Raw genomic sequence first — 12,209 nt, 5'->3', positions numbered from 1 at the left:
CTTTTCTGAATTATGTAAGAATGACGCCCACATAAATCTCAAAATGCCTTTTTTTTTTTTTTTCCTTCCTTCGACTAAGACGTGATAGTGATGGGCAGCTGCTGAGTTGAGTTTCAGTAGTCAGTGCATGAGGATGTTGCTATTGTTGCTCGATGCTTTTTTTTTTTTTTTTAATTTAGTTTTGAAGTGAAAAAAATATGTAGACGGGAAAAATATTGAAGTTGACCTTGGAAGGTTTTATTTAGAGGACTGGGGAGAGTCAGAATCGCAGGCCAAGATGAAGTATAAAAAGTTTTTCACTGTTATCCAGGCAGCCATTGGCATAGTGCCCCTAAACAAGCGGGAGTTTCTCCCTCCACCACGAAGACTCTGGAAGCTATATGAGTAAGTGTGCGTGTGTGTGTGGGTGTGTTTGTTGGTGTTAGTGTGTTTTTTTTGGGGTTTTTTTTTAAGTTAGTGTGTATTTATCTTTTTAAAGTAAGGAAATTCTGATAAAATTGAGGACTGTTTTTCCCCCTTTACTATGGACAGATGAGCTTGTGAATGGAGAAAGTTAAAATCCGTATTTTGAATCATTTTTGAATCATTGAATCACGCAGAAGTCTTATAAATTTAATCAGCTTTTGTCGCTTTGTAGACAGTACATAATGCTCCTATTAGTCTATTATCAAAATAGAAGCCTCTGTTTTGCCACATGGTCCCAGTTCTTTTTTTAATGTAAATCAAAAAGAAACCCGATGCCAGCACGCGGTACTTACTGCCTCTTGATTATGAACATTTAATTTGCATTTCATAATTTACGAGATAATTTATATTTTAATCAACACTTGTAATATTATAATCAATGGCTAACATACTAGAATGGCTAATATTAATAGAAAAAACCTCAATGAAGTGAGTAAAGTAAAATCTTACTGTTTATTATGTTGTTATTGTTTAAATATAATGTTAATAAAATATTTCCATGTTTTAGTCAGTTTGAGCCAAGAGAAAGTTCTGTAAATGTCAGGATGAAAAAAAAGGCAAGTGTTGAAATGAATAGTGTGTTTGTGTCTGTTGGGTTGGGTTTGAATGTCAGGAGGAGGAGCCCACCCACGCTGGTGACACTGAAGGAGTGTAAAACGGATCCACTCTGGGTTACAGTCCTGTAGCCTCACTCTGCCCCTCAGCTACGTTTAGCCTCTCTCTGTCATTCCCCACAAAAATACCAGCCAACCACCCTGTGTTTGACCCGAGAGAGAGAGAGAAGGAGAGAGAGGGAGAGAGAGAGCGGGAGGGAGGGAGGGAGGGAGAGAAAGAGAGAAGCAAGCATCCAAATAAAATTAACTATTCAAACTAGTGAATAATGAATTGTGAAATGACAAGTTGGCAGGGTTGGGAAGAGTTAAACGTGTGTGTGTGTGTGTGTGTGTGTGTGAATGTCTCTCGTTCTTAACATATGTACAGTGTGTCATCCAATCCATCCATGCTGATGGAGATTTAGAGAAAGACGCACAAAGACTGTTGTTCTGGCGATGTTTGTTTGTGTGCACATCTGCTTGTGTGTGTGTGTGTGTGTGTGCACGTGTGTGTAAGGAAGAGAGGAGAATTGGTGGTCATTTGTTCTTGAACTGCACCTGTTGTGTGTGTATTTGTGTGCGTGTGTGTGTGTGTGCGCGCGTGTGTGTGTGTATGTGTGCATGTGTGCAAAGGGCATTGCACATACATACGCGCACACACACACACACACACGCGCACACACACGCAGGTCCTGCAGCAGAGACGGCAGCAGCAGTAACAGCCCCTGCTCTCCTCAGTCACTCTCACACTCTGCTCTGACAAGACCAGGGGACCCAAACCTCTCCTCCCGCGTTCTCTTCCTTCTCTCACTCTCTTCCTTCTCACTCTGCCTCATCTTCTCTCTCTCTCTCTCTCTCTTTCTCTTTCTCCCTCCTTGTGAACGTGTCACCATGCGTGTGGGAATCTCCAACTTCATCACGGATATTCTCAGCACCTCCAGTAACATCTGTTTCTGCTGGGCGGAGGGAAAGGTAGAGCCAGTTCTCTGGTTTGGAAGAGTGGAGAAAGAAGACAACTTCACTGGAAGAAGTCTTTCTCTCTCTCTCTCTCTCTCTCTCTCTCTCTCTTTCTCTCTTTCTCTCTCTGCTCTTTCTCCTTATTTGTTAATATGTTTAAGCTAGTGCATGCGTCTAGTCCGTTGCCTCTGTTTCTTTGATGTTTTCCACTGGGTCTTGTTGATGTATGTAGTTTGGTGTGCATATTTTTCTGATAGTAGAGCTGGGAGCTGTTTCAGAAATGGATTGTGAGATTTATAGTTGGAATTACTCTCTGGCATGTGTGTGTGCATGCACGTGTGCGTGCGTGTGCGTGTGCCTGTGTGTGTGTGCGCGTGTGTGTGTGTCACATTGTGACTTTATGTGAACTGGTGTCGGTGAGCGAGCCTATCAGCTTCCTCACTCTTGACAGAGATGGAATGAAAGGAAAGAAGAAAAAAGAGAAAAACATAATAGATTTACTACATGTACAAAACCTACCTTGTGACTATAATGTTCCTATATCCTGTCAGTAAAATTTTTTTGTCTTAAGTAAGATGTTAACATAAAAGCATATGCGTTAGTTATTTTTGAAGACTCAGTTTATTTGCTTGACTGTTTTCACTAAGTTATTACAGCCAAGCAGTTTACCATGTGTAGTAGATAGAGCCGGCGTGTTGCCCAGTATAGTGTGTGTGTGTGTGTGTATGTATGTGAGTCCTGCCGTGTAGCTGGGTGTGATTGATGGATGTTTCCAGGGATTGCGAGAGCATTAGATTCAGCGCAGGGTGGTGGCGGCGGGAGGAGAGAGAGAGAGAGAGAGAGAGAGAGAGAGAGAGAGAGAGAGCAGGGGAGTCTGGGAATGATTTGTTTGCTGCTTTCTCGCCGAACCACACCGTGTCTTCCTTTGACCTCAGCAGGGGAAACGTACGTGCTGACAAGCGCTGTATCAAAGTTTGTGACCACCTGACCTTAAAAGTGCTTTTATTTGTGAACGTTAACGGTCAGTACCCGACAAAAAACAAGTCTGAAGAAAACAAATGAAATTAGTTGCCCAGTGTCAAACATGATACGTTTTACTGAGAAAGTTCACGTTTGACTGTAATGGGTAAATTCATATAAAGAGCGCCAGTCATTTAAGCAGTTAACTTCTCAGGCATGTTGTGAAATATCGCTCCTGAAGAACTAAGCGTGTGTCTGTGTTTGTGTGTGTGAAGCCAGTGAGTGAATGAGCATTTCTGGATTGGGTTGGAGGGGCAGGGGTGGGGGGGAGGTTGGGTGTCACATTTCCTTAATTTGAACAGTTAAAATAGCTGATATTACATATATACATTACAACCAGGCAGAAAATATTTCTTATTCTAATCAGCCCGTCCCATCCATGTTATAGCCCTGAACCGCAGATTAATGTCTCTCATATTGACTGGGTAATTTGGACGTGGAGATCTATGTCCCTGAGTGTGGAGCCTCAGTTTTGCCTGACTCTGTTTACACGCTCAAATGCCAATAGATCCTCCCCTGTCACTTGGGAGCAACGGCATTCTGGGTAGACTGGTCCCTCCGCCCCCAGGGGTTGGCATCTAAACCACGGCTTCTTTATATAAACTAGCAACGCCTTTTCTCAGCTCTAAGTTAATACCACAGGCACAGTCTGGTGTAGTGCAGTTTCCCGTGCTCAGTGGGGTTTTTTTTGGGGAGGGTATATGAAAAAGAGAATTGCCCTTTTTTTTTTATTTATGAAGGGAAGAGACAACTTTGCTGTCAAAGCAAAATGCAAATGGTGTTTGATTTGAGGAATGGACATTGGCCGGGTACAGACCGTCTTGGGGGAAACGGATACTAAGTATCAGTCTACGATTCACAACAGCAACAGCGTCAATTTTTCACAGTCCATGGATGCTATGCGTATTTCCGTTAGCCTCTCTCATTCTTATAGGAAGACCTGACCTTGACTCTGAGAAAGTGACAGAACTGTAAAGATGTAACGCCGCGATTGTTACACACAAGACGTCTGTTTGAGGGGGTCTCGTTTCATCAAAATCAGTCGCTTCATTGTCACATGAGACTGTCTCCTCTCTGTACTTCAAAAGCTGACACATCCTAGCCTCCGAGGTGTGCGTTTGAAACCTGAAGGGCGATAACGGACTGTCACGTTTCTAGCGCGCCAGCGCCGTCCGAAAGCATCAATACTTGTCAGGACGGATTGTGAAGAAGACCAGTCTAAAGCCAATAAATGGAGCTGAAAGAAAAACAAGCATTTGCTGTTTTTTTTTTTCACAGCTCAAAGTTTGATGAAGGTTTAAATTATGCATGTTTTGTATAATGAATCATGCGCAGAATTAGCACAACGACGAGCGGAATAAACTGGAGACTTCGTTTTTTGGGTTTTTTTCTTTGGATTGAAAGCAATCTTTGGCCAGACTGTACACCTGTGTATATTTTAGTTGACGCAAAACAGATTCAGCATCCCTGTAAGCACAATACTCCCCCACACAGTCTCTGCTTAAATTTGGCATATCTTAGTCATCATCGCTCATTCCCTCACTCACTTGCTGTTTGTGTGTAGGAATGTGTGTGTGTGTGTTTGTTTGGGGGCTGGAGTCAATGATTTGCATTGGACACAATGCGAGAATGGATATGCCCAGTGAGACACAGTGAGTTTGAGGTCCTGAGGAGTCCCTCGGGGGAAGCTCAGGGTGGCTGAGGCGAGGGGGGGGGGGGGGGGGGGCGCTGGGGCTGGGTTGACTCACTGTTTGGCGGTGAGGGTTATTGATGTTTGGCTCAGTGTTTGGAGTCCAAGGCAGATCCATCCATCCACTCAAGGTCTCAGAGTGATGAAGACCAAGTCTCCACGGAGACCTCTCTGAATCCTGTGGACGTGGGCTCTGGCCTTTACAGCCACAGGCTGCCGGCCCACCATCGGCTAGGAAGATTGCGATTGGTTGGAGAGATTGTAGGTGGTTGGGAAAATTTATTGGAGCCTTGAATCTGACAGTTTTACATAATTTCTTCGTTCTCTGTAACACAGAGCTAAGGGCTTTTAAGTATAAAGCCAAAAGTTTTCAGAGAACTGTAGCGTTAAAGACGTCATTACTAATCAAGGAATCGTCACACTTTGGAAATTTTATTGTTTTAATTCCTGTTGTTTATTACTTATTGTTTGATTTCTGTTGTTTATTCCTATAGGAACGTTATCAGACAAGATGGTCTCAAGTTTTAGACCTTTTATTTTTTTGAGCAAGTCTCAGGCTAATTTCATGTTGATAGGTGCTAAAATGAAACTGTCCTTGATGCAGAGAACAAAGACCATATATAAACACGCCACACGCCACCTGCCACCTGTCTACACTAAATTATTGATTTAGCGTGCTGGACCATCCGTGTGTTTTTTACGAGTGGTTTAAGAGGCCTTTGTGGAGTATACGGACATAACCATCTGCCCAGCACTCACTGACACACACACACACTCACACACACACACACAAAGACACAAATGTTCTGTGGTCAAACTGTTGTATAAGGATTACAACAGTTACAGTTACAGTTAATAAGATAAGCATATCCATCCATGTAGACTAGAGGACATTATGCAAAAGAATGTGACATCAACCCCAAGTTAGCTAAAAGAAGAAATCACCTTGTGGCCCTGTCAATACGACTCGAGAACTTCACAGATCATCATTACTTTAAGATGAGGGCATTAGTGCATAGTTTCTCCCTGATTTCGTGAAACACATTGGACTGTGGTCAGAGTGCCATTAGCAAGCTAGCTATAGCTAGCTAGCTCGCTACGCCTTGTGTTACCTTGAGGCTAATGTTGCTGGTCTGGTTGGAATCATAGACAGTTTAAATGTGTCTGATCAATGTCTCATCAGTTATTGTCTTAATTTACCCAGTAGCAGGAAGATTAGAAATGTACAGCTTTCTGACTGAATTTTGAGTTGACCTACAACACAAAATGCCCAAGCTGCAAATTTCTTTTTCTTTTTTTTTGTAATAAACGGGTGTGGGCACCCTCTCCCTCCTTCTCCTCTTCTCCCTCATTTTTTCTTTCATGAAGAGCAGTCTCTCGAATCACTACAAAATGAAAAACATATAAATGGTATGCATAAATAAATTGTGTATATTTCACAGTCCCTTGGTCTCTTGCTGGGCCCCTTGGGCTTGAGCCACAGAGAACGCTGGTGTTAATATGGCAGAGTGTGTCTGCTTCTCAATGAGAGAAAACCTCTGTGGGAAAAGTTCCGGACCTTTCTGTACATATGGCAGTTGTGTAAGCAGAGCTTGGAGGCACAGACCCTGTGTGTGCGTTTTACATCCCTTTTCTGCAGCTGTTTTATACATCAGATATTACCACAGCCTTCTTTCACACACAACCTTTCCCAGTTTATTTAAAACTCAGGTAAAACTGGGACCACAGCTCTGCTGGTAAGCAGTCAGACAGGGAGCAAAGGGGACAGGGTCACCTCCCTCTCTCTTACTCTCCCTCTTTCTTTTTTTTTTTCTCCCTCTTCCTTTTCCCTGGCCTTGGCTGCCCTCTCTCTTTCATCATGTTCTGTCCTCTAATCCTCCCCACGCTCCCTCCCGTCTCTCCTCTCGTCCTTTCTCCCACACTGTCTCCTTCTCTCAGAGATCTCAGCTCCCCTGTGTCTTCTAAACTGTAATTTGAATAGATGGTTTCCACAAGCTGGAGAGCCCGCGACGGTTTACGGCCATTAAAAGATCATTAAGACACCGTAGGTGAAACATGAGCACTAGAATGATAAGCGACCGAAATCATATTAATATCAACATTGACAACAATTAGTATGATTAGATTTGAGTCCACCTCTCTCTCTTACTCTATACCTAGACTCCTCTCTCTGCCTCTCTCTCTCTCTTTCACTCTCTTTCTCTCCCTGCCCCACCCCTCTCCTGAGTACACAGAAGTGATAATGAAGTGACGCCAGATGGAGGAGATGATGGAAAGACCACACAGCACAGTTACAATGTTCATAATTACAGTTCTCACCAGTAGTGTACAGTTTCTACCTAACTACTGTACTATACAACATCAAATGCCCAGGAATGCAGCACATTGTAGTATACAGTCAAATTTCTCGTGATTGGTTGCACAGATAAAAGGACCTCTAAAACGACCTTGGTAAAAAAAAATAGTATTGGTAAAGGTTAGTATTTTGAGTTGTTTTGAAGTGAGGTGATACAAATATCAGTATCTCCTCCATCATTCAGGGTTTTTATTCTCGGTTTAGGATAGACACACTTGTCTCTCCTGCACTGGCTTCTGTCAGTGACCCGTAATGACACAGAGGGAATCAGGTTGGAGCAGGCTTCAATATTCATGACCCCTCCACCCCCCCCCCCCTCCCCCTCCCCCTTCTTCCCGGCCGTGCCTGTGGAAGCAAAGCGCAGTGCAGTGCAGCGTTGTGCCCCAGAGAAGGCTTTCTCAGCAAGCTACCTCTCCACCGTATGCATAATCAAGGGCAAATATTTGACCTTGACAATGAGGTCAGCATCGCTTCCGCAGGGTGTGAGGACTCATTTTATACCACTCAGCTTAAACCTTTCCCTCTCTTTTTCTCTCTCTCTTTCTTTTTTTTTTTTTGGCACATTTATAATGTCATAGCGGCCATAAACACTTAATGAGGATTGTACACTGTGCTACATGCTAATTCTCTGGAGACAACGCTAAGGTTTGGAGGGTACCTGACAGAGTTGAAGATCAGTGTAAGAATATCAGTGACTGGGCAGAGGTTCTCTCTCTCTCTCTCACTTTTTTTTTTTTTTTTCGAGAGGAAGGGATACATGTTAGCGGCTTTCTTGACAGTTACAACACCCCAGTTGACAAGCGAGAGGCCAAACTTGTGTTCGCTGGCAGGTTTGACAGGCGTTTCCCATGGGGTGCTAGGCAGAGTGGTGAAACAGCGAATCTTCAGTATGGGGCAAAAATCATAACCTGCAACGCTGACATCTGTCCGCTTGGACAGATTTTCAGAATTTCCCACAATTCCTCCCTAGTGTCCAATTCAGAACAAATCTTTCATGTATATATCGAGAGAAAAACGGGAACGCAAATGAGGCGAAAGCACAAAAGGAAGAGAATTGATTGGATTATAACAGTGATATCTTGACAGAGTGATGACTCAGCTGAAACACTGGATAGAGCAAAGCTACACTCATACTTACACTCATCCGTACTGTATTTTCTCAAATATTCAACCAGTCATTATCGTTATTTCCCAGTCCTAAGAGAGGTGAAGTGTAGTCTTTTTTTTGTCAAGAGGAATGCAATTAATTAGTACAGTATGAATTACATTCCATCACATTTGTTCATATTTTACATAACATTGATAGCTCTCATGGAAAAGAGTCTGTGTTCTCTCACTGAGGAGTGACTTGGCTCCATATTTGTAATTTGTAGCCTATTCCCACCATTTAAAAATATTTTTTAGAGCGATAAAATGTAGCTAGTTAAAGACAGATACTACTGTTAGAGTGTGTTTAGCAAAAAAAAAAAAAAGAAAGAAAAAAAAGCAGCAAGAGCAATTACATTGTATTTCATGTTTATCAGCAACAAATGTGCATGTTTGAGTAGCTTGTCGACAATGTTGGAGAAGAGGGAGTGATGCAGAGAGTGTATCAGTGTGAGAACTGTCGGAGTGATCGTAATCTTGATGACAAGCTCATTTCATCTCCAGCTGTTTTGACCCATATGTGGGATACAGGATACTTTGTAAAGTAACCATGCAGCTTTGGAGTTATTCTTGTCTCACATCCCCCAAACTACATATAAACCTAATTTCTTAATCCCCCCCCTGTCCAACTTCTTACCCCACCCCACCCCACCTCCCAACCCCCAAGCACGTTACACAGTAGACCTCCAGCCTAATTCCTTGACCTCCTTTGAACAATCTTACAGTCTAGACAGACCAGGTTGTCAAATCGATGACGGCCTTATTGCTAGGCGAAAGACTTTTATAATCTTCAATTTGTCCAAGACAACAAAGTGTCAGAATTGAGCCCTTAAGCTAATTGCGACATTCACAAAGGAACAGACTAGCACAAATCTTTTTCTTTAGCTCTCAATTCTTGGCAGAATGTTTTTTTTTTTCTCCTGACTAAACAGACTCCCTGGGAACAATATATTTTCACTGTTACGTGACAGTGACAGTCTTCTTGACTCTTTTTAATTGCTCTTCCTTTTTTAGAGCAATGTTTGAAAGGAAACAACAAGACCAAATTAGATCTCAGATTTCCTTATTTAGTTTCAAAAAACCCTTTGGTGTTTAACTCAGATGCTTTCATCCATCACCCATGCTGTAGTGGTGTTTCTGAATACTTTTCAAACTTGAAATAAACATCGTTTTTCAAATGTGAGCGGCTAAGCCCAGGCCTCTGTGGTGTTGTGTCTCTAACTCCGTCTCTGAGCACTTTTCTTATCTCATGATCCAGCCAGTTTTAAAATGCCTTTGTGTATTTGTGTGTGTGTGTGTGTGTGTGTTTGTGTGTTTGTGTGTGTGCTGGCGCATGTGTGCGCGCATTTGTGTATGTATTTGTGTGTGTTTGGGTGCTTGCATTTGTACGTGTTTGCATGTTTGACTGTGTGTTTGTGTGTGTGTGTGTATGTGGATCTATGTTTGTGTGTACCTGTGCGTTTGTGTATGTGTGAGTGTATGTGTGTATGTGGATCTGTGTGTGTGTGTGTGTGTGTGTGTGTGAGTCATTGCAGATGAGGCCTCTGTTTCCCTCCCTCTGGTGATCTGTATATTTAGGTGTCATGTCAGGCAGTGCCATCTCCCTGGTCCTCTTCTCTCTGCTGGAGACTGAGGTCTCACTGTGACGTTGCCCTCTTTAAAAACCCTGTTTCTGACACACAGGCCTGCTGCCAGGCAAACCCATCACAAACTCCCACAATCTCACTGGGTAACTTTTGCCCTTAAATACATTTATATGCATTCACTTGCCCTGTATGTATCCTTCATATTTACATATCTATCTATCCCCACCTTACACACACACACACACACACACATACATACATATTGCTTGTTCTCTATCTCTCTCCCTCTCTCTCTGTGTGCCTAAATAGATGTCTTCCAGTATGGTAATTACAAGGATATACAACAAATCTTCTTTGAAAATGTATGGTGTGTCCATGCATATGTATTTGATAGAAAAATAATCTCATGGCATATGACTGTTCTGTATCCTCTCTTTCTCTCTCTTTACCCTCCCCCTGTCTCTGTCTATCTGTGTGGTGTGAGTGTGTATGTGTTTTAGCTCTCTGCTGCTAGTAAGCGTTGTTGTTTACAGTTATAGTTCAGGAGTGAGCCACTGTCACCACCAGCTTGAGTCTGAGTCTGTGTGTGAATACGCCCCTTCTGTGTGTGTATGTGCGTCTGTGCGTGTATATGTGTGTGTGGTGAGATTTTCTGCCAAGCCCTTCAGCACCCCCTGCTGTAGTGACAGTCCAGCAGTTTCACCCAAATTCACTCCATCAGTGATACAGAGAGAGGGAGGGAAGGAGAGAGAGGGAGGGAGGGAGTCATCGGTCTGTTTTCAGCGCTCTCACTCTAGCTGGCAGGCTCTCGTCTGTGTGTCTCCAATCTCGTCTCATCTCTCTCAGACTGAAAAAGTTACCAGAGACAGATTGTGTTATTGGAGATCACCCCCCCCCCCCACACACACACACACAGACAGACACCCCCCCCCCCCCCCCCCACTCCTCCAGCTCAGAGCTGAGCAGGTCCATCCATGTATCCCAACTTGTCCTGTCACATTTTATTAGACCCTTTCTGTAGCTTGTTGTGTTTGTGCCCAGTGTGGGCTCCGATCCTCCAGTGCCTCTGTCACAGCTGGGTGTTGCGTATGACCGTCGTTACATACACCCTACCTTTTTTCTAACCTCTACTCTCCACTGATCTGAAATCTGCCCATACGCACGTACAGCGTTTCCGTAGGGTTTGGGACTTATTACAGGAAACTTAACTTTGGTTTATAGATTTACATGAAAGGCAAGTTTTGCAGCGTGTGTGATGTGATTAGAAGGGTAACTGATATCAGACCAAATATCAGTTCATGAAGTACTAATGGGAAAATGATAAATCACTTCAGGATTCATGACTCAAAAATTCCCAGATTTTGTTGTAGCGGATCTGATACAAACCCTGATTTGGTAGCTCACTTTTATTCATTTCATTCAAGTCTCCTGTGGTACCTGGACTGGTTCACGTGAAAGATTTTTTTTGTATGTGTGTGTGTGTGTGTGTGTGTGTGTGTGCGCGAGGGTGTATATGTGTGTGTGCAGGTGTGAATGAGATGATGGGTCTTCATTCAGAGACATTTCAGAGTGAACAAGTGCGATTACACTCCGGTCACCTGTGGTGCCGTGGTGGCAGAGGAGGTGGGTGGGGTTACCCTGAGGGAACAGCTCGTTAGGGAGGGATTGATTGGCCCAGGGCCCTGCGGTTTGACTAACGAGTTTCTGGATGGCTGGGCGCTGGTCAGCCTTGAGCAACTGCTCCCTCATCTGCTATTTGTCATGTCATGGTCTGGCTCAGTATGACATATGGAGAAAACAAAGACTAAAACCTCACACACACACACACACACGCACAGACGGACTCCTGGGGTTACAGTTTGCCTTTGCAGTTGTCAGTGAACTTTGTGAAAACTGTCACTTTAAAATTATCTTTACTGCAGATAGAAAATCTGGTTACATTTCTACTGCATAGCAGTGCTCAGGTTCCCATTGTCTTCATACACCAATATTGTCTTCATTTTTTATACACCAATATTGTCTTCATTTTTTAGAGACATAAACCCTGCAGACATGTTATAATTACAAACACCATATCAAATGAAAAATATAATAACAATATTCAACAATATAATAAACCATGAAAAAAAAGTAATGAAGTGCCCTAAGCTCTGAGGTGGAGAATGTAATTGGCCCATGATGGGGTTTGGTTTCCGGAAGGTTCTGTCTGTGAGCTAATCTGGCTGTTTCGTTATAGGGACCAGTACACCTCAGACTTGTTTTCTGGAAGCTGCCGCAGGGACAGCTTTTACTGGAACGGCGGCACCCAGTATCTCTACTTCTCCGGTATACGACGCCCCTCTGTCCCCAGTTTTACTCACCTCTGGCAGGTATTTTTCCATTTTCATTTTCCTTTT

Source organism: Chanos chanos, chromosome 1 (genome assembly GCF_902362185.1).
Source record: "Chanos chanos chromosome 1, fChaCha1.1, whole genome shotgun sequence".
In the NCBI taxonomy this organism is placed as follows: domain Eukaryota; kingdom Metazoa; phylum Chordata; class Actinopteri; order Gonorynchiformes; family Chanidae; genus Chanos; species Chanos chanos.
The sequence above is the reverse complement of the archived record's forward strand: the minus strand, read 5'-3'. Positions refer to the sequence as shown.